The 22,455-nt window shown below is 36.0% G+C and overlaps 1 protein-coding gene across 1 annotated transcript in view; it reads left to right on the forward strand.

Moving 5' to 3' along the window:
• The window catches only part of LOC133636001 (up-regulator of cell proliferation-like), a 112,515-nt gene extending 95,838 nt beyond the window's left edge, over positions 1-16,677 (forward strand). Inside the window, exon 6 of the mRNA XM_062029571.1 lies at positions 16,563-16,677. The gene's annotated coding sequence lies outside the window, so the exon portion shown is untranslated. The remainder of the gene's footprint in view (positions 1-16,562) is intronic.
• Positions 16,678-22,455: the final 5,778 nt, after the last annotated feature.

The following is a 22,455-nucleotide window of genomic DNA, read 5'->3' on the forward strand; positions in this document are numbered from 1 at the left end:
GAGACAACGTTGATGACTGACGTTGGATCCACGTTGTTGGTTGGGAAATGACCGAATTTCAATGGTCAAATCTAGGTCAGAACCCAACATTGATTAAACGTTGTCAAAAAGCATGTTGTTTTAACGTTGTATTTGTGTTGTAGAATTTCGGTTGGAAAATGACCAAAATTCAATGGTCAAATCAACGTCACAATCTGATATTGAATAATCGTCGTCAAAAAGCATGTTGTTTTAACGTTGTATTTGTGTTGTAGAACATTGATTTAAAAATGACAAAATTTCAAAGGTCAAATCAACGTCACAACCTGACATTGAAAAAAACGTTGTCAAAAAGCAAGTTGTTTCAACGTTGTATTTGTGTTGTAGAATATTGGTTGGAAAATGACCACATTTCAAAGGTCAAATCAACGTCAGAACCCAACATTGGATAAACGTTGTGAAACAGTATGTTGTTTCAACATTTTATTTGTGTTGTAGAATTTCAGTTGGAAAATGACCAAAATTCAATGGTCAAATCAATGTCAGAACTTGACATTGAATAAACGTCGTCAAAAAGTATGTTGTTTCTACGTTATATTTGTATTGTAGAATATTGGTTGGGAAATGACCGAATTTCAATGGTCAAATCAACGTCAGAACCCAACATTGATTAAACGTTGTCAAAAAGCATGTTGTTTTAACGTTGTATTTGTGTTGTAGAATTTCGGTTGGAAAATGACCAAAATTCAAAGGTCAAATCAACGTCACAATCTGACATTGAATAATCGTCAAAAAGCACGTTGTTTTAACGTTGTATTGGTGTTGTAGAATATTGATTAAAAAATGACAACATTTCAAAGGTCAAATCAACGTCACAACCTGACATTGAAAAAAACGTCAAAAAGCATGTTGTTTCAACGTTGTATTTGTGTTGTAGAATATTGGTTGGAAAATGACCACATTTCAATGGTCAAATCAACGTCAGAACCCAACATTGAATGAACGTTGTGAAACAGTATGTTGTTTCAACATTTTATTTGTGTTGTAGAATTTCAGTTGGAAAATGACCAAAATTCAATGGTCAAATCAATGTCAGAACTTGACATTGAAGAAACGTTGTCAAAAAGCATGTTGTTTCAACGTTTTATTTGTGTTGTAGAATTTCGGTTGGAAAATGACCAAAATTCAATGGTAAAATCAACATCACAAACTGACATTGAAAAAACTTAGTCAAAAAGCATGTTGTTTCAACGTTGTATTGGTGTTGTAGAATATTAGTTGGGAAATGACCAAAATTCAATGGTCAAATCAACGTCACAATCTGACATTGATTAAACGTCGTCAAAGGGCATGTTGTTTCAACGTTGTATTTGTGTTGTAGATGATTGGTTGGAAATTGACCAAAATTCAAAGGTCAAATCAACATCACAAACTGACATTGAAAAAACATTGTCAAAAAGCATGTTGTTCAACGTTGTATTTGTGTTGTAGAATATTGGTTGGGAAATTACCAAAAATTCAATGGTCAAATCAACGTCAGAACCCAACTTTGATTAAACGTTGTCAAAAAGTATGTTGTTTCAACGTTGTATTTGTGTTGTAGATGATTGGTTGGAAATTGACCAAAATTCAAAGGTCAAATCAACATCACAAACTGACATTGAAACAACGTTGTCAAAAAGCATGTTGTTCAACGTTGTATTTGTGTTGTAGAATATTGGTTGGAAAATGACCACATTTCAATGGTCAAATCAACGTCACAATCTGACATTGATTAAACGTCGTCAAAGGGCATGTTGTTTCAACGTTGTATTTGTGTTGTAGATGATTGGTTGGAAATTGACCAAAATTCAAAGGTCAAATCAACATCACAAACTGACATTGAAAAAACGTTGTCAAAAAGCATGTTGTTCAACGTTGTATTTTTGTTGTAGAATATTGGTTTGGAAATTACCAAAATTCAATGGTCAAATCAACGTCACAATCTGACATTGATTAAACGTCGTCAAAGGGCATGTTGTTTCAACGTTGTATTTGTGTTGTAGATGATTGGTTGGAAATTGACCAAAATTCAATGGTCAAATCAACATCACAAACTGACATTGAAAAAACGTTGTCAAAAAGCATGTTGTTTTAACGTTGTATTTGTGTTGTAGAATTTCGGTTGGAAAATGACCAAAATTCAATGGTCAAATCAACGTCACAATCTGACATTGAATAATCGTCGTCAAAAAGCACGTTGTTTCAACGTTGTATTTGTGTTGTAGAATATTGGTTGGAAAATGACCACATTTCAATGGTCAAATCAACGTCAGAACCCAACATTGAATAAACGTTGTGAAACAGTATGTTGTTTCAACATTTTATTTGTGTTGTAGAATTTCAGTTGGAAAATGACCAAAATTCAATGGTCAAATCAATGTCAGAACTTGACATTGAAGAAACGTTGTCAAAAAGCATGTTGTTTCAACGTTTTATTTGTGTTGTAGAATTTCGGTTGGAAAATGACCAAAATTCAATGGTAAAATCAACATCACAAACTGACATTGAAAAAACTTAGTCAAAAAGCATGTTGTTTCAACGTTGTATTGGTGTTGTAGAATATTAGTTGGGAAATGACCAAAATTCAATGGTCAAATCAACGTCACAATCTGACATTGATTAAACGTCGTCAAAGGGCATGTTGTTTCAACGTTGTATTTGTGTTGTAGATGATTGGTTGGAAATTGACCAAAATTCAAAGGTCAAATCAACATCACAAACTGACATTGAAAAAACGTTGTCAAAAAGCATGTTGTTCAACGTTGTATTTGTGTTGTAGAATATTGGTTGGGAAATTACCAAAAATTCAATGGTCAAATCAACGTCAGAACCCAACTTTGATTAAACGTTGTCAAAAAGTATGTTGTTTCAACGTTGTATTTGTGTTGTAGATGATTGGTTGGAAATTGACCAAAATTCAAAGGTCAAATCAACATCACAAACTGACATTGAAACAACGTTGTCAAAAAGCATGTTGTTCAACGTTGTATTTGTGTTGTAGAATATTGGTTGGAAAATGACCACATTTCAATGGTCAAATCAACGTCACAATCTGACATTGATTAAACGTCGTCAAAGGGCATGTTGTTTCAACGTTGTATTTGTGTTGTAGATGATTGGTTGGAAATTGACCAAAATTCAAAGGTCAAATCAACATCACAAACTGACATTGAAAAAACGTTGTCAAAAAGCATGTTGTTCAACGTTGTATTTTTGTTGTAGAATATTGGTTTGGAAATTACCAAAATTCAATGGTCAAATCAACGTCACAATCTGACATTGATTAAACGTCGTCAAAGGGCATGTTGTTTCAACGTTGTATTTGTGTTGTAGATGATTGGTTGGAAATTGACCAAAATTCAATGGTCAAATCAACATCACAAACTGACATTGAAAAAACGTTGTCAAAAAGCATGTTTTAACGTTGTATTTGTGTTGTAGAATTTCGTTTGGAAAATAACCAAAATTCAATGGTCAAATCAACGTCACAACCTGACATTGAAAAAAACGTTGTCAAAAAGCATGTTGTTTCAACGTTGTATTTGTGTTGTAGAATATTGGTTGGAAAATGACCACATTTCAATGGTCAAATCAACGTCAGAACCCAACATTGAATAAACGTTGTGAAACAGTATGTTGTTTCAACATTTTATTTGTGTTGTAGAATTTCAGTTGGAAAATGACCAAAATTCAATGGTCAAATCAATGTCAGAACTTGACATTGAATAAACGTCGTCAAAAAGTACCGTATTTTCCGCACCATAAGGCGCCCCGTGTTATTAGCCGCACGTTTAATGAATGGCATATTTCAAAACTTTGTTTACCTATTAGCCGCCCCGTGCTATTAGCTGCACCTACGCTACGCTAAAGGGAATGTCAACAAAACAGTCAGATAGGTCAGTCAAACTTTAATAATATATTACAAACCAGCGTTCTAACAACTCTGTTCAGTCCCAAAATGTAATGTGCAAATGTGCAATCACAAAAATAGTAACACTCAAAATAGTGCAGAGCAATAGCAACATCAATAACTCAACGTTGCTCATACGTTAGTGTCACACAACACACAAAATAAACATTTAAAGCTCACTTTCTGAAGTTATTACTCATCTACAAATCCCTCGAATTCTTCTTCTTCGGTGTGCTTCACTTGTTTTTTGACACCATCGATGATGTGGACGCGCATGCAGTCGTAGATCAACAGGGACGGAGCTGCGTGAAAAAAGTCACCCGGTGTCTTCGCGTAAACGTCTATCAACCACTCGCTCATCTTTTCTTCATCCATCCACCCCTTCGAGTTAGCTTTTATGATGACGCCGGCTGGAAAGTTCTCTTTTGGCAAGGTCTTCCTTTTGAATATCACCGTGGGTGGAAGTTTCTGGCCGTTAGCATGGCAAGCTAGAACCACAGTAGGACGACTTCTCATTCCCTGTGGTGCAAATATTCACCGTACGTGTTCCCGTTGTATCCACAGTGCGGTTCACATGAATATCAAAAGTCAGTGGAACCTTGTACACGTGTCTCTTAGTAGGAGACATTTTGTTGTCTTTACAGAAAAAGAAATGAAATGAAATATCCGCGAGCTTCTTCTTCTCCGGGGGCGGGTGCTCACCTTGGCGGTTGCTTACAGTAGAAGAAGAAGCGCTTCCTCTTCTATGGGGGCGGTTGCTTACCGTAGAAGAAGAAGCGCTTCCTCTTTTACGGGGAAAAAAGATGGCGACTGTTTACCGTAGTTGCGAGACCTAAACCTTATGAAAATAAATATGAATATTAATCCATATATAAGGCGCACCGGGTTATTAGCCGCACTGTCTGCTTTTGACAAAAATTGTGGTTTTTAGGTGCAGCTTATGGTGCGGAAAATACGGTGTTTTGTTTCTACATTATATTTGTATTGTAGAATATTGGTTGGAAAATGACCACATTTCAATGGTCAAATCAACGTCACAAACTGACATTAAAAAAACGTTGTCAAAAAGCATGTTGTTTCAACGTTGTATTTGTGTTGTAGAATTTCGGTTGGAAAATGACCAAAATTCAATGGTCAAATCAACATCACAATCTGACATTGAAAAAACGTTTTCAAAAAGCATGTTGTTTCAACGTTGTATTGGTGTTGTAGAATATTGGTTGGGAAATGACCAACATTCAATGGTCAAATCAACGTCAGAACACAACATTGAATAAACGTCGTCAAACAGTATGTTGTTTCAACATTTTATTTGTGTTGTAGAATATTGGTTGGGAAATTACCAAAATTCAATGGTCAAATCAACGTCACAATCTGACATTGATTAAACGTCGTCAAAGGGCATGTTGTTTCAACGTTGTATTTGTGTTGTAGATGATTGGTTGGAAATTGACCAAGATTCAAAGGTCAAATCAACATCACAATCTGACATTGAAAAAACGTTGTCAAAAAGCATGTTGTTCAACGTTGTATTTGTGTTGTAGAATATTGGTTGGGAAATTACCAAAAATTCAATGGTCAAATCAACGTCAGAACCCAACATTGATTAAACGTTGTCAAAAAGTATGTTGTTTCAATGTTGTATTTGTGTTGTAGATGATTGGTTAGGAAACTATCAAAATTCAATGGTCAAATCAACGTCACAATCTGACATTGAAAAAAACTTTGTCAAAAAGCATGTTGTTTCAACGTTGTATTTGTGTTGTAGAATATCGGTTGGAAAATGACCAAAATTCAATGGTCAAATCAACGTCAGAACCTGACATTGAATAAACGTCGTCAAAAAGCATGTTGTTTCTACGTTATATTTGTGTTGTAGAATATTGTTTGGAAAATGACCAAAATTCAATGGTCAAATCAATGTCAGAACTTGACATTGAATAAACGTCGTCAAAAAGTATGTTGTTTCTACGTTATATTTGTATTGTAGAATATTGGTTGGAAAATGACCACATTTCAATGGTCAAATCAACGTCACAAACTGACATTGAAAAAACGTTGTCAAAAAGCATGTTGTTTCAACATTGTATTGGTGTTGTAGAATATTGGTTGGGAAATGACCAACATTCAATGGTCAAATCAACGTCAGAACACAACATTGAATAAACGTCGTCAAACAGTATGTTGTTTCAACGTTGTATTTGTGTTGTAGAATATCGGTTGGAAAATGACCAAAATTCAATGGTCAAATCAACGTCAGAACCTGACATTGAATAAACGTCGTCAAAAAGCATGTTGTTTCTACGTTATATTTGCGTTGTAGAATATTGTTTGGAAAATGACCAAAATTCAATGGTCAAATCAATGTCAGAACTTGACATTGAATAAACGTCGTCAAAAAGTATGTTGTTTCTACGTTATATTTGTATTGTAGAATATTGGTTGGAAAATGACCACATTTCAATGGTCAAATCAACGTCACAAACTGACATTGAAAAAACGTTGTCAAAAAGCATGTTGTTTCAACATTGTATTGGTGTTGTAGAATATTGGTTGGGAAATGACCAACATTCAATGGTCAAATCAACGTCAGAACACAACATTGAATAAACGTCGTCAATCAATGTCAGAACTTGACATTGAATAAACGTCGTCAAAAAGTATGTTGTTTCTACGTTATATTTGTATTGTAGAATATTGGTTGGAAAATGACCACATTTCAATGGTCAAATCAACGTCACAAACTGACATTGAAAAAACGTTGTCAAAAAGCATGTTGTTTCAACATTGTATTGGTGTTGTAGAATATTGGTTGGGAAATGACCAACATTCAATGGTCAAATCAACGTCAGAACACAACATTGAATAAACGTCGTCAAACAGTATGTTGTTTCAACGTTGTATTTGTGTTGTAGATGATTGGTTGGGAAAATGACCAAAATTCAATGGTCAAATCAACGTCACAATCTGACATTGAAAAAAACGTTGTCAAAAAGCATGTTGTTCAACGTTGTATTTGTGTTGTAGAATATTGGTTGGAAAATGACTAAAATTCAATGGTCAAATCAACGTCAGAACCTGACATTGAATAAACGTCGTCAAAATCATGTTTCTACGTTATATTTGTGTTGTAGAATATTGTTTGGATAATGACCACATTTCAAAGGTCAAATCAACGTCAGAACCCAACATTGAATAAACGTTGTCAAACAGTATGTTGTTTCAACGTTGTATTTGTGTTGTAGAATATTGGTTGGAAAATTACCAAAAATTCAATGGTCAAATCAACGTCACAATTTGACATTGAATAATCATCATCAAAAAGTATGTTGTTTCAACGTTATATTTGTGTTGTAGATGATTGGTTGGAAAAGTATGAAAATTCAATGATCAAATCAACGTCACAATCTGACATTGAATAAATGTCGTCAAAAAGCCTGTTTTTTCAACGTTAGGTTTGAGTTGCTCAACGTCTAATTCAAAAAGTTCTCAGCAGTGTTTTAATGTCTTACGTCAATCAAAATATGTTTGTTAATCTAGAAAAAAAAAAAGGTGTTATACTGTAGGTAACAAAATAAATTAGCTTAATATCTCATACAATTTTTTTTTTAATTCTTGACAGTTAGTACAGTAGATATGGGCGTCTACATCAACAGTATGATTGGTCTGAGTGGCTGGACAGGACAAAAAAAAAAAAAGAATAAATAAAAATCGTGATTTGGATGCGAATTGATTTATTTGAGCAGCCCTCATAAATAAAGCTAAACGCAATGAGAATGGGCTGAAATGTTAATACTAGAAACACACAAATACACCTATGGATCATGTTTATTTAGCCTTTTATTCAAAACTGTCACTTTCACGCACCCTCTATGTTTTACCAAACATAATAATCGGGATTAATAGTCATGATTTCTATATTGAAAAAAAATAAAATAAAAGTTGTAATTATTATTTTGGTCATAATCGAGCAGCTTTATTACATTTGATATCTTTTCTCTACAAATTCTTATGAAAAAAAATGGCGCAATACACATGAACTGTCTGCAGGTTAGTGTGTGAAATCAACAATTTATTTGTTTTTCCTTCTTTTTTTTCCCCCCTCTTTGTGTGTGTGTGTGTGTGTGTGTGTGTGTGTGTGTGTGTGTGTGTGTGTGTGTGTGTGTGTGTGTGTGTGTGTGTGTGTGAGAGAGATAGAGAGCAGGGATAACCCTCCCCCAGCGTGGTGATGACACAAGCCTGTGGGTGGTCTTGATGGTCAACAACTGTTTTCTCAGCGCGGCTCAACGCGCCAAAGGTGATGAGACTCAACAGGCTGCGATAGAGGAGCCTTAGGGGGGGGGGTCTAGCACACACACACACACACACACACACACACACACACACACACACACACACACACACACACACACACACAAACACACACACACACACACACTCTCTTGTATTTTTTACTTTGTTGAGACCTGAGAAAAATGCCTCCCTCTTTAGGACCACCCTTTCTAGATATATAAAGATGTGTATTTACAACATTAATAATTTTTACGTACTATGCAAATATAAAAAAGCTTGTTGTGAAAAATTTGTTGGAATTTCACAAGAAAAAGGTCACAATTTCACAGGAAAAACTTATAATGTTGGCAGTGTTATAATAAAAGTCGTCATTTTACTCAACGCAAGTCAAATTGTTACAGTAAAAACTGAACATTTGTGCAATATTATGATAAAAGTTCGAATTTTACTCAATAACAGTCGCCATTTTACAAGAAAAGCTTAAAATGTTGGCAATTTGATGAAAAGAATCGTAATTTTACTCAACAAAAGTCACAATTTTGTGAGAAAACTAACATTTTTGCAATATTATAATAATAATCGGAATTTTCCTCGGCAAAATTATGACAAAAGTCCTAATTTTACTCAAAAAATGTCACCGTTTTACAAGAACAACGAAAAAATTGGCAATATTGTGATAAAACACAGAATTGTATATGACAAATGTCACCATTTCGCATTAAAAAGTAATAATTTAACGTAAAAAAGTAGTAATTTTACGAGAAAATATTGCAATATCACTGAAATAGAAAGAATATGAGAAATTCTTCCCAATTTTATAAGAAGAAAGTCAACACATTGTGAGACAAAGACTGCTTTTAGTTATTTTAATTTTTTTTAATTTTTTGTTTGTAATTGGTTTTTAATCTTCATTATTTACTTCGAATTATTACAGTGTGTCTCTATATACATATTTATTTAAAGGGGGGCGCATTTCATTGTTATTACATATTTTGGCCAGAGGGGGAGCACTTCAAATTTTTACACACACTTGTTATTTCATATGTTGACCAGAGGGGGAGCACTTTTAAAAGCGACACACAGTCAATTTGAAAAGCCCTTCCTTTTTGGGACCACCCTCATTTTGATAGATTTCACCACCAGGGGTGCAAATGAGACATTCTCTATTAGATGCAATGGTTTTCCGTATTCGGACCATGATTTATGTCATCACTTGTTCACACCTCCTCATATGGAAGCTACTTTTCCTTGTTGATGTTTCAAGAAGGGTAGAAATACAAGAACACACACACACACACACACACGCATCCACACACACACACACACACACACACACACACACACACACTCACACACACACACACACACATTGTTAGCAGTCAGAATGAAATGGAACACCCACTCTCTCTGTGACCTGTTGGGTCATGTTGTTTACCCTGACACACACATACTGTACATACTGTACATACTGTACATAAGAAGGAAACAATACTGGAAAAGGAAAACTCTATTGCCTCCCTGGCGAGTACCAATCAATAATATACTGTAGTATGGAATTTAAATTGTCTACTAATCATCCGTCTAGTGGAGACCAGGGCAAAATACATCTTTTTTTTTTAGACCTTTAACATCAAAACTGTCGCTGCCATTATGATGTGTAGTGTTGTTTTTAAATGAGCGTAAGTCTTGAACTATGGAAAGTATTTCAATGGTTGAAATCTGCACTTTTGAGTGTTATAGGAGTTATTACGGTAATCTACGTCAGTGTTTTTCAACCTTTTTTGAGCCAAGGCACATTTTTTGCGTTGAAAAAATCCAGAGGCACACCACCAGCAGAAATCATTAAAAAACGAAACTCAGTTGACAGTAAAAATTTGTTGTCGCAATTGTTGGATATGACTTTAAACCATAACCAAGCATGCATCACTATAGCTCTTGTCTCAAAGTAGGTGTACTGTCACCACCTGTCACATCACACCCTGACTTATTTGGAGTTTTTTGCTGTTTTCCTGTGTGTAGTGTTTTAGTTCTTGTCTTGCGCTCCTATTTTGGTGGCTTTTTCTCTTTTTTTGGTATTTTCCTGTAGCAGTTTCATGTCTTCCTTTTGAGCGATATTTCCCCGCATCTACTTTGTTTTAGCAATCAAGAATATTTCAGTTGTTTTTATCCTTCTTTGTGGGGACTTTGTTGATTGTCATGTCACGCCGTCTTTGCTCCACAGTAAGTCTTTGCTGTCGTCCAGCATTCTGTTTTTGTTGACTTTGTAGCCAGTTAGGTTTTAGGTTCGTTCTGCGTAGCCTTCCCTAAGCTTCAATGCCTTTTCTTAGGGGCACTCACCTTTTGTTTATTTTTGCTTTAAGCATTAGACACCTTTTTACCTGCACGCTGCCTCCCGCTGTTCCCGACATCTACAAAGCAATTAGCTACCGGCTGCCACCTACTGATATGGAAGAGTATTACACGGTTACTCTGCCGAGCTCTAGACAGCACCGACACTCAACAACAACACATCATTTGCAGACTATAATTACTGCTTTGCAAAAAATATTTTTAACCCAATTAGGTGAAATTAGATAATCTCCCACGGCACACCAGACTGTATCTCACCGCACACTAGTGTGCCGCGGCACAGTGGTTGAAAAACACTGATCTACGTCACAGCAGCTCAGACCAGGAACAAAGCAGAGTGGGCGGGGTTTGTTTTCAGAGCAGCCAGCCACAAACGCATGTGTCAGGAACACAAATACAACACATTTCTGCATAAAATTGATAATATATCATATTGTAGGTGTTTATTACCCTTTGCATTCATATTTTGTTACATTTTTGTTGTGTTTTGCTTGATTGTAAAAGATGTCTATGGAGGAGCTGGTCTGAGAAGTAAAAGAGGAGCGATTTTCATATGTTGTTAATATTCAGTGTTTTACTGTTTGTAGTTAATATTGTAAATCCCACTTTCTTTATTTTCATGTACAAAACCCAAAAGCAGTGAAGTTGGCACATTGTGTAAATCATAAATAACAACAGAATACAATGATTTGCAAATGTATGTTAGTATTGCACAATGAAAAGGTACCTTTAGGATATTTCGGACACAGTTTTATACAAGATATGTGAGTCGGGGGTGCTTCGGTTTGGCCTGTAAAACGTTAAAGACCCGTGGTCCAGGATTGCGCAACATGCACTGCGTTGTATATCCATCAGCACTGATTGATCCGACATCATGTTGGGAGACAACCTTCAACGTTGTTTGTTGGACCCTCAGCAACATGACGTACCGACAGTCTTTCAACGCACGCATCCCTAAGGAGCGGCGCGAGATAGGTGCCGAGTGCAAAGGTCAGGGGTCACGGGGCCTCGCAGGGGTCGATGGCAAACATTCCCGCAGTGAGGTGAGATTTACACAGCAGTCCAATTAAACTACAGACTTGGACGAGTCCTTCACAGAAAACTGAAGTGTTGTTGATAGGGTAGTTCTGCATATCGGTACTAATAAAGTATCACGGTACTAATCAATTGAAATCGGTACTATACCACCGTTCAAAAGTACCGGTACCGTTCTTTCATTTGAATGCCCGCTGTGTGGCAGTGACTACAGAGCCGAGGCGCATGATGTTGAGTGTGTCAACACGCAATAACATCTTGGAGAGGAAAAAGCCCACATACTGCCATTCTTAAAGGAACACACACACACATACACTACTCTTTCAGCAGCGGCTTTAAGACAGGCCTCGCCAAATGTGGCCATTAGTGTTAGCACCTTTGCTTCAAACTTAAGTAAACATGTACATAATGAACATTCAGATCTGCGTAAGGAGTTATAAAGAGTGACAGGTAATAATGTAGTTGTTACGCCTGTCCTGCTGTTCGGTCCGGTGCAGACTGTTTGAGTTTGAGTTTATTCCGAACATGCAAGCATACAACATGATACATCACAATTTCCAGTTTCTCTTTTCAACATGTTCGAAAAGGAGTAGGAAGAAGCTGTAGTCGAGGAGCACAGGGAAGACGTTCCCTTCAAGGTCGATGCCATTTCAACGCATTTTAATATATACATATATTAGAGCTGCAACAACAAATCGATTAAATCGATTAAAATCGATTATAAATGATTAATTTAGTCATCGATTCGATGGATCTATGCTATGCGCTTTTTTTTAAATAAGCCTTTATTTATAAACTGCAACATTTACAAACAGCTGAGAAACAATAATCAAAATAAGTATAGTGCCAGTATGCTGGGTGGTTTCTTCAATAAAATACTGGAAAGGATAGAAATGTAGTTTGCCTCTTTTATCCGATTACTAATCGATTAATCGAAGTAATAATCGACATATTAATCGATTATCAAATGAGTTGTTAGTTGCAGCCCTAATATATATTAATCTTGTAAAATTGTTCTTTGACTGTGAGTGTTTAACGTAGTGTAAGATTTTCTGTTAAAATAAAGCCAATATTGACATTTTTCGTACTTCCCTTTATTTCGAAAAGTAGCGATATACTAAACAATTGGTATCGGGACAACTTTATTTGTTGATAATGAGCCCGCTTATTTGCCAATGTTCTTGGATTAAATGTTTTGTTTTGTTTTGGCATAATTATGTTATATGTTGGCCGATACAGTTCCACTCCCGCCCTGTAGCAGCAGTAATGCAAAGAGCAAAAAAGGTCTTTTTTTCAGCACAGCTCCATCTGCTGTCCCACTCGGCTTGTAATGACTCATTGTAACATTCTGTAACAATATTCTTTTGGACCTACTTAATTTCAGTTGTTTCGCTTCCTAACATTCAAGCATGGCTTCTTGTCTCCTCCTGCTCCTTCTTGCTCAAATGTCCGTATTGCAACTATGGAGTAAAAATAAATAGTTTTATGGTTTCTCTCATACAATAGTACATAGGGTTGTACGGTATACCGGTATTAGTATAGTACCGCGATACTAATGAGTCATATTTGGTACTATACCGCCTCTAAAAAGTACCAATGTCCCGCCCCCCTGTCGTCGTCAAGTCATGACATTGCTGGTTTTACGAGCAGAGGAGCATGTTCGGCAGCGCACAATCACGGAGTACTTACAAGCAGACACTGTGTAGACAGAAAAGGGAGAATGGACGAATTTTGGCATAAAAACTGACGATAAAGGTGACGTTGTAACACTGAAACACCCTCAGGGAAGAGGTGCTTCAAGACATGGCTAGCTGCTAAAGTCCATCCGCAATTGGCAGTGTTTTAGCTACTTCTAAATCACTAATCCTCGCCTCCATGGCGATGAATAAAGTGAGTTTCTTACAAGTATCATTATCACTGCAGGACGAGGAATAGCTAAACATGCTTCAATACACACCGTAGGAGGATACAATAGCTCACCGGGGTTACAATGTAAACAAATGCCATGGTTGGATCTACACCTGACATCCACTGTAATGATACCAAGTACAGGAGCGTATCTAGTCGATACTACTAAGATTACATCCATATTTTTTGGCATCACAACATATTTAAATGTATATTATGTTTATAAACTCAGGAAATACGTCCCTGGACACATGAGGACTTTGAATATGACCAATGTATGACCCTGTAACTACTTGGTATCGGATTGATACCTAAATTTGTGGTATCATCCAAAACTAATGTAGTGTATCAAAAAACAGAAGAATAAGTGATTATTATATTTTAACAGAAGTGTAGATAGAACATGTTAAAACAGAAAATAAGCAGATATTAACAGTACATGAACAAGTAGATTGATAATCATTTTTTACAGCTTGTCCTTTAAAATGTTGACAAAATAATATAACGATAAATGACACAATATGTTACTGCATATGTCAGCAGACTAATTAGGAGATGTTTGTTTACTTACTACTAAAAGACAAGTTGTCTAGTATGTTCACTATTTTATTTAAGGACAAAATTGCAATAATAAACATATGTTTAATGTACCCTAAGATTTTTTGTTAAAATAAAGCCAATAATTACATTTTTTGTGGTCCCCTTTATTTAGAAAAGTATCGAAAAAGTACCGAAATACATTTTGGTATCGAGACAACACTGTACGTCAACTTCCGAGCTTGCGGGTATAACATTCTTTTTACAGTTCAATAACCAACAACTTTGCGAACTTAACTGGATTGGATCCATTTAACAGCTTCTCTTTCATGGAGCATGTGTCACCTCACTTATTGTCCCCCTACTGTTGTCCCCGAGGACTGTTTTTTTGAAGGAGGTGAGCACCACCTGATATCTTTTGTGCTTTAAGTGGACACCGCTCAGGTTACACTCGCCGTTGAAGGGTGAGGTTCCCGCATATTGTTCCTGGTTTTCTCCCAGTGCCTCATGCATTTCCACACCGCGTGGAAACCCGACACTCCACTCGCCTTAATCCAACCTGACGTGATTGGAGGTCACCTTTGGGCTTCAGCGTTTACCTGAGAGGGCCACACCAGGATCAGGCATCCTCAAGCGTGGGCGTCATACCTCACATTTGGGAATTGTTCATTAAGCCTCAAAAATGCAGCCAATATCATTGTTATTGAGTCAAATTTTCTAATAATTAATTACATTTTCTTTAGAATATTACACAGACCAACTAATATTCTAATGGGCAACACGTTCTAAAAATATTCATACAAAAAAAACATTAAAAAGTGGAAAAAAAAACCATCAAGGTGAAATGTAACAAGAAAAAGTTCCAAAAGTTACTCCAATAACACAAATTTGCCATGCAATTTTTTTTAATTTAAAACTCATTCATCCAAAAAATTATGGATTAAAAGCAATGTTGTTATGAATTATTGGAGGCTCAAATTACTTCACACCAAATATTCCACTTAAAAATATATTTTGGGGCAAATATTGCATATTTTCTGTTTGCCATAAAAAACTAAGGTTTGACGACAAAAAGGGCAAAAAAAAAAAAATGTAATAAAAAAAAAACAACAACTTATAAACAACAGTTAGAGCTGAAGTTGTGTTAAAAATGTAATTGTCGAAAGTCCAAAAAAATAATAATTATGACTTATTTTTAACAATTGTATGATTGGGGCCCTTTTGAGAATTTTAGTGTTTTTCTTAACTGCCCTTGATCAAAAAAATCAATCTTGTTATGAATTATTGACCTATTGAAGGCTCAAATTATTCACACCAAATATTCCACTTAAAAATATATTTTGGGGGAAATTTGCATATTTTCTGTTTGCCATAAAAAACCAAGATATTGACGACAAAAAGGGCATAAAACAACAAAAAATATATTGAAAAAATAAAAACGTATAATTAACAGTTGGATCTGATGTTGTGTTAAAGATTTAATTGTCAAAAGTATAAAAAAATATGTATGGCTTATTTTTAACAATTTTATGATAAGAGCCATTTTGAATTCCTGAGGATGTTGGGTTTTTTTTAACTGCCTTTGCTCAAAATAATTATGAATTAAGCAATGTTGTTATGAATTATTGGAGGCTCAAATTACTTCACACCAAATATTCCACTTAAAAATATATTATGGGGGAAATATAGCATATTTTCTGTTCGTCATAAAAAAACAAGATTTTGATGACAAAAAGGGCATAAAACAAACACAAAATATATTTTTTAAAAAGATAAAAACTTATAATCAACTGTTGGATCTGAAGTCGTGTTAGAGATTTAATTGTCAAAGGTATAAAAAAAAAATGTATGACTTATTTTTAACAATTTTATGATTGGGGCCCTTTTGGATTCCTGAGAATTTTAGTTGGGTTTTTTTAACTGCCTTTGCTCAAAAAAAAGATGAATTAAAATCAATGTTGTTAAGAATTATTGGAGGCTCAAATTACTTCACACCAAATATTCTACTTAAAAATATATTTTGGGGGAAATATTGCATATTTTCTGTTTGCCATAAAAAAACTAAGATTTTGACGACAAAAAGGGCATAAAACAAACAAAAAATATTTAAAAATAAATAAAAAATAAAAACTTATAATCAACAGTTGGATCTGAAGTTGTGTTAGATATTAAATTGTCAAAAGTAAAAAAAAAAAAAAAGAACAAAAAATATGACAGAGTATACCATATTTTCTGGACCATAGGGCGCACTGGATTATAAGGCGCACTGCCGAATAGCGCGTCTATTCAGGTCGATTTTCATACAAAAGGCGCACCTGATTATAAGGTGCGTTAAAGGGGTCATATTATGATTTTTATTTTGTGGTCTACATAACATGTGATGGTGGTTCTTTGGTCAAAATGTTGCATAGATGATGTTTTACAGATCATCTTCAAGCCGCTTTCTGACAGTCGCTTCAGGATGCGCCGTTTTGTGGGCGGTCTTATTTACGTGGCTCTCCTTCGACAGCGTCTTCTCCCCGTCATCTTTGTTGTAGCGGTGTAGCATGCAAAGACGGGGGTCTACAATGGCGGACGCGCGCACGTTTTCAGATCCCAAATACACATCAGCAGGTACCACAAGGTAAGAAAAGTTGGTTTTGCATATTATTGCAAAAAATATGTGCCATTTTGCGGTCCTTATACACACACACACACCATAATAATACTCGTGTTTTGAAGCACAGTACATCTGACTATGGTAGCCGTAATGCTCCGACAATCCATCAAGCGGTGCGGCTTCATAGCTTACCAAAGGCATACTAAAACATTTTAACAGATTTTTGAGGCCGTGTGTAATGTTCTATATCAGACCTGGGCAAATTAAGGCCCGGGGGCCACATGCGGCCCGTTAAGCTTTTCAATCTGGTCTGCCGGACATTCCCAAATAATTTTTTTAGATCTTTAAGATGGAAAGTGTAGCTGCCATTATGATGTGCAGTGATGTTTTCTAATGAGCGTAAGTCTTCAACTATACAAAGTATTTCAATGGTTGGAATCTGCACTTTTGGATGATATACTAGTTACTATGGTCATCTAATTAGTTACTATGGTAATCTAATTAGTTACTACTAGCAGCTCAGACGAGGCACCAAGCAGTGTGGGCGGGAAGCGTTTCCACAGACGCGGAAAGCTTAGTGATATATCAGACATATCAGATTGTAGGTGGGTTTATTTTGTACCCTTCGCGTTCATATTTCACGGCTTGTTGCATTTTTGTTGCGTTTCACTTGATTGTAAAATATGTCTATCGAAAGGGGGTGTGACGTTCATATTTTGTCAATATTCAGTGTTTAATCGTTCATGGAAAAATGTAAAATTCCATTACGTTTTTTAAGGCGGTCTGTCATAACGTTTTTAGCATTCAATCAGACATTATCGTGAGGTTTTGTATTAGTGTCCCTAAAAATAGATATACCGACCCCCAGACACATTTTTTTCTGTAAATGTGGCCCCCGAGTCAAAATAATTGCCCAGGCCTGTTCTATATTCTCAAAGGAACATTTAAAGTTTTGGTGTTGTTTACGGGCGTCATCTTGCAGTCTACCCGTATCTCTTATGTGTGACTGCCATCTACTGGTCACACTTTTCATTACACCATGTACCAAATAAAATTGCTTCGAGGTCGGTAAGCACAACCAGAATTATGCCGTACATTAGGCACACTGGGTTATAAGGCGCATTGTCGATTTTTGAGAAAATTAAAGGATTTTAAATGCGCCTTATAGTCCGAAAAATACGGTAAAGTAAAAACAGTATGGAACCAAACAAATATAAAAAAAAATGTACAGATAAATAAATATGATCAGGTTCACAATAGTGGAAACTATTACTTTATACTGAACACAATGTTATTCATTCCTTATTTTATTGTTAATGTTGAATATGTATTTATTCATAGCTTCTTCATTTCCCACCAAAATATGAATAATACATCCACAAATTTGTATCGAATGGTGAAGAGTGTCTGTGAACTTGCTGTCTCTTGACGGACCCTGTAATGAATCCCACAAAAGTGGAAACCACCACTGACTAGATCCTGTGTTTGGCGTCCACGTGGTTCCGCTGCAGCTGTTTTAGCCATCGGAAACAGGCTGAGGCGGCTGTCTGCAGGCTGCACACACTCACCTTTAGCACACTGGCACACTAATAATACGCCTTAAGTACTTCAACAGGTGTGTATTTTTCACATCATCATCACATTTGTTGATATTATCTGATAGGTGCGGATTGCAGGTTTGTGGTCACTGCGTTATGTATCTGTTTAAATGAGTCTGGTTGGAAATATGTTGTATATCTAAAACAAAATATACCAGTTTTGATACGTACATTTATGTTCACACTTGCAATTATGACCAGTGGAGGGAACATTCTGGTGTACACTACCGTTCAAAAGTTTGGGGTCACATTGAAATGTCCTTATTTTTTAAGGAAAAGCACTGTACTTTTCAATGAAGATAACTTTAAACTAGTCTTAACTTTAAAGAAATACACTCTATACATTGCTAATGTGGTAAATGACTATTCTAGCTGCAAATGTCTGGTTTTTGGTGCAATATCTACATAGGTGTATAGAGGCCCATTTCCAGCAACTATCACTCCAGTGTTCTAATGGTACAATGTGTTTGCTCATTGGCTCAGAAGGCTAATTGATGATTAGAAAACCCTTGTGCAATCATGTTCACACATCTGAAAATAGTTTAGCTCGTTACAGAAGCTACAAAACTGACCTTCCTTTGAGCAGATTGAGTTTCTGGAGCATCACATTTGTGGGGTCAATTAAACGCTCAAAATGGCCAGAAAAAGAGAACTTTCATCTGAAACGCGACAGTCTATTCTTGTTCTTAGAAATGAAGGCTATTCCACAAAATTGTTTGGGTGACCCCAAACTTTTGAACGGTAGTGTAATTCAGTTGCCTCCTATTTTTTTGTAAAAAGAAACACTACTTTTGTTCCTTTACATTGAATTAAATTTATTCCGATCTTCACAATTATTTACACCCTATGTGTCAAAGTCAAGGCCCGCAGGCCGGATCCGGGCCGCAAATTTTCTCCTCCAAACATATTGCTGGGTATTGTGGCCAAACAGCTCAATGTTTGGTTTCATCTGACATCACATGGACAAAGATAAGACCTTCTGGAGGAAAGTTCTGTGGTCAGATGAAACAAAAATCCTGTTACATTACCATTACCATGAATTGATTAACGTGGACCCCGACTTAAACAAGTTGAAAAACTTATTCGGGTATTACCATTTAGTGGTCAATTGTACGGAATATGTACTGTACTGTGCAATCTACTAACAAAAGTTTCAATCAATCAATCAATCAATACAAAAATGGTCAATTAGGATAATACACAATGTTGCATATAGAGAACATTCAAACCCTTTATTTATTGAATCAAAAATATTGAAATCCAACAACTTGGTGCATTTGCAAACTATAAACTGATTGTAATGTGTGAAATGTGTACATACAGATTACAGGGAGTTGCCGTATGTGTTAGTAACTGATATAAAGTGGAAAGGGGGGTAACTGCTTCTTCCTACTTCTTTTCGGACATGTAAAGAAAATGTAAAAATGTGATGCATCACTTTGAAGCTGTACATGTTTAAAAAAATTCAATAAAATCTGAATCTATTGATGACTGTTTGCAGAGACACGTTCATTCTGCTATAGGGTGCTAAAAGCGGGCACAAATAGACTAAAAAACAGTTTTTACCCAAGAGCCATAGTAGCATTAAACAGGCCTGAGTGAGCACAATGTGTCCGTCATGTCCTCATGTATCATGTTTTTTTATTTTTTTGGACTAATGTGCAATAATGTTATATGTGTATATGTATATATATATATATATATATATATATATATATATATATATATATATATATATATATATATATATATATATATATATATATATATATATATATATATATATATATATATATATACATGCATATGTATGGATATATATATACATACATGCATATGTATGGATATATGCATGTGTGTGGATATATACATATATATAGATATCTTCTTTTTTATCTTTTTTTTTTATTTTTACTATTTATATTACTAAATCATTGTGTATGCACATTAGGGGATCTGCTCCAATTTCGTTGTTCTTTGAACCTGTTCACTGTAATAATGACAAATAAAACTCTATTCTATTCTATTCTCATTAAAGGCCTACTGAAACCCACTACTACCGACCACGCAGTCTGATAGTTTATATATCAATGATGAAATCTTAACATTATAACACATGCCAATACGGCCGGGTTAACTTATAAAGTGACATTTTAAATTTGCCGCTAAACTTCCGGTTCGAAACGCCTCTGAGGATGACGTATGCGTGTGACGTAGCCCGACGAACACGGGTATGCCTTCCACATTGAAGCCGATACGAAAAAGCTCTGTTTTCATTTCATAATTCCACAGTATTCTGGACATCCGTGTTCGTGAATCTGTTTCAATCATGTTCATTGCATTATGGAGAAGGAAGCCGAGCAAGCAAAGAAGAAAGTTGTCGGTGCGAAATGGACGTATTTTTCGAACGTAGTCAGCCACAACAGTACACAGCCGGCGCTTCTTTGTTTACATTCCCGAAAGATGCAGTCAAGATGGAAGAACTCGGATAACAGAGACTCTAACCAGGAGGACTTTTGATTTGGATACACAGACGCCTGTAGAGAACTGGGACAACACAGACTCTTACCAGGATTACTTTGATTTGGATGACAAAGACGCAGACGTGCTACTGTGAGTATGCAGCTTTGGCTTTTTTTTGCGTATGTACGTAACTTTTTTTAAATATATAAGCTTTATGAACCTTGGGTTAGGTGAACGGTCTTTTGGGCTGAGTGATTGTGTGTGTTGATCATGTGTTTGAATTGTATTGGCGTGTTCTATGGAGCTAGGAGCTAGCAGAGGAGCTAGGAGCTAGCATAACACGTACCGTACCGTACGTGCGCGTCACGTACGTAACTTTTTAAAAATATATAAGCTTTATGAACCTTGGGTTAGGTGAACGGTCTTTTGGGCTGAGTGATTGTGTGTGTTGATCGGGTGTTTGAATTGTATTGGCGTGTTCTATGGAGCTAGGAGCTAGCAGAGGAGCTAGGAGCTAGCATAACAAACACGCAGGTGTTATTATGCAGGATTAATTTGTGGCATATTAAATATAAGCCTGGTTGTGTTGTGGCTAATAGAGTATATATATGTCTTGTGTTTATTTACTGTTGTAGTCATTCCCAGCTGAATATCAGGTACCGTGAGTATGCAGCCTTGGCTGCTAAACATTCGATAACTTGACCGTATGTGCGCGTCACGTACGTAACTTTTTAAAAATATATAAGCTTTATGAACCTTGGGTTAGGTGAACGGTCTTTTGGGCTGAGTGATTGTGTGTGTTGATCGGGTGTTTGAATTGTATTGGCGTGTTCTATGGAGCTAGGAGCTAGCAGAGGAGCTAGGAGCTAGCATAACAAACACGCAGGTGTTATTATGCAGGATTAATTTGTGGCATATTAAATATAAGCCTGGTTGTGTTGTGGCTAATAGAGTATATATATGTCTTGTGTTTATTTACTGTTGTAGTCATTCCCAGCTGAATATCAGGTACCGTGAGTATGCAGCCTTGGCTGCTAAACATTCGATAACTTGACCGTATGTGCGCGTCACGTACGTAACTTTTTAAAAATATATAAGCTTTATGAACCTTGGGTTAGGTAAACGGTCTTTTGGGCTGAGTGATTGTGTGTGTTGATCAGGTGTTTGAATTGTATTGGCGTGTTCTATGGAGCTAGGAGCTAGCAGAGGAGCTAGGAGCTAGCATAACAAACACGCAGGTGTTTTTATGCAGGATTAATTTGTGGCATATTAAATATAAGCCTGGTTGTGTTGTGGCTAATAGAGTATATATATGTCTTGTGTTTATTTACTGTTGTAGTCATTCCCAGCTGAATATCAGGTCACCCCCGGCTCTCACAGCATCTTCCCTATCTGAATAGCTTCAACTCCCCACTAGTCCTTCACTTGCACTTTACTCATCCACAAATCTTTCATCCTCGCTCAAATTAATGGGGAAATTGTCGCTTTCTCGGTCCGAATCTCTCTCACTTCATGCGGCCATCATTGTAAACAATAGGGAACTTTGCGTATATGTTCAACTGACTACGTCACGCTACTTCCGGTAGGTGCAAGCCTTTTTTTTATCAGATACCAAAAGTTGCAATCTTTATCGTCGTTGTTCTATACTAAATCCTTTCAGCAAAAATATGGCAATATCGCGAAATGATCAAGTATGACACATAGAATAGATCTGCTATCCCCGTTTAAATAAAAAAAATTCA

Source organism: Entelurus aequoreus, linkage group LG20 (assembly GCF_033978785.1).
Source record: "Entelurus aequoreus isolate RoL-2023_Sb linkage group LG20, RoL_Eaeq_v1.1, whole genome shotgun sequence".
In the NCBI taxonomy this organism is placed as follows: domain Eukaryota; kingdom Metazoa; phylum Chordata; class Actinopteri; order Syngnathiformes; family Syngnathidae; genus Entelurus; species Entelurus aequoreus.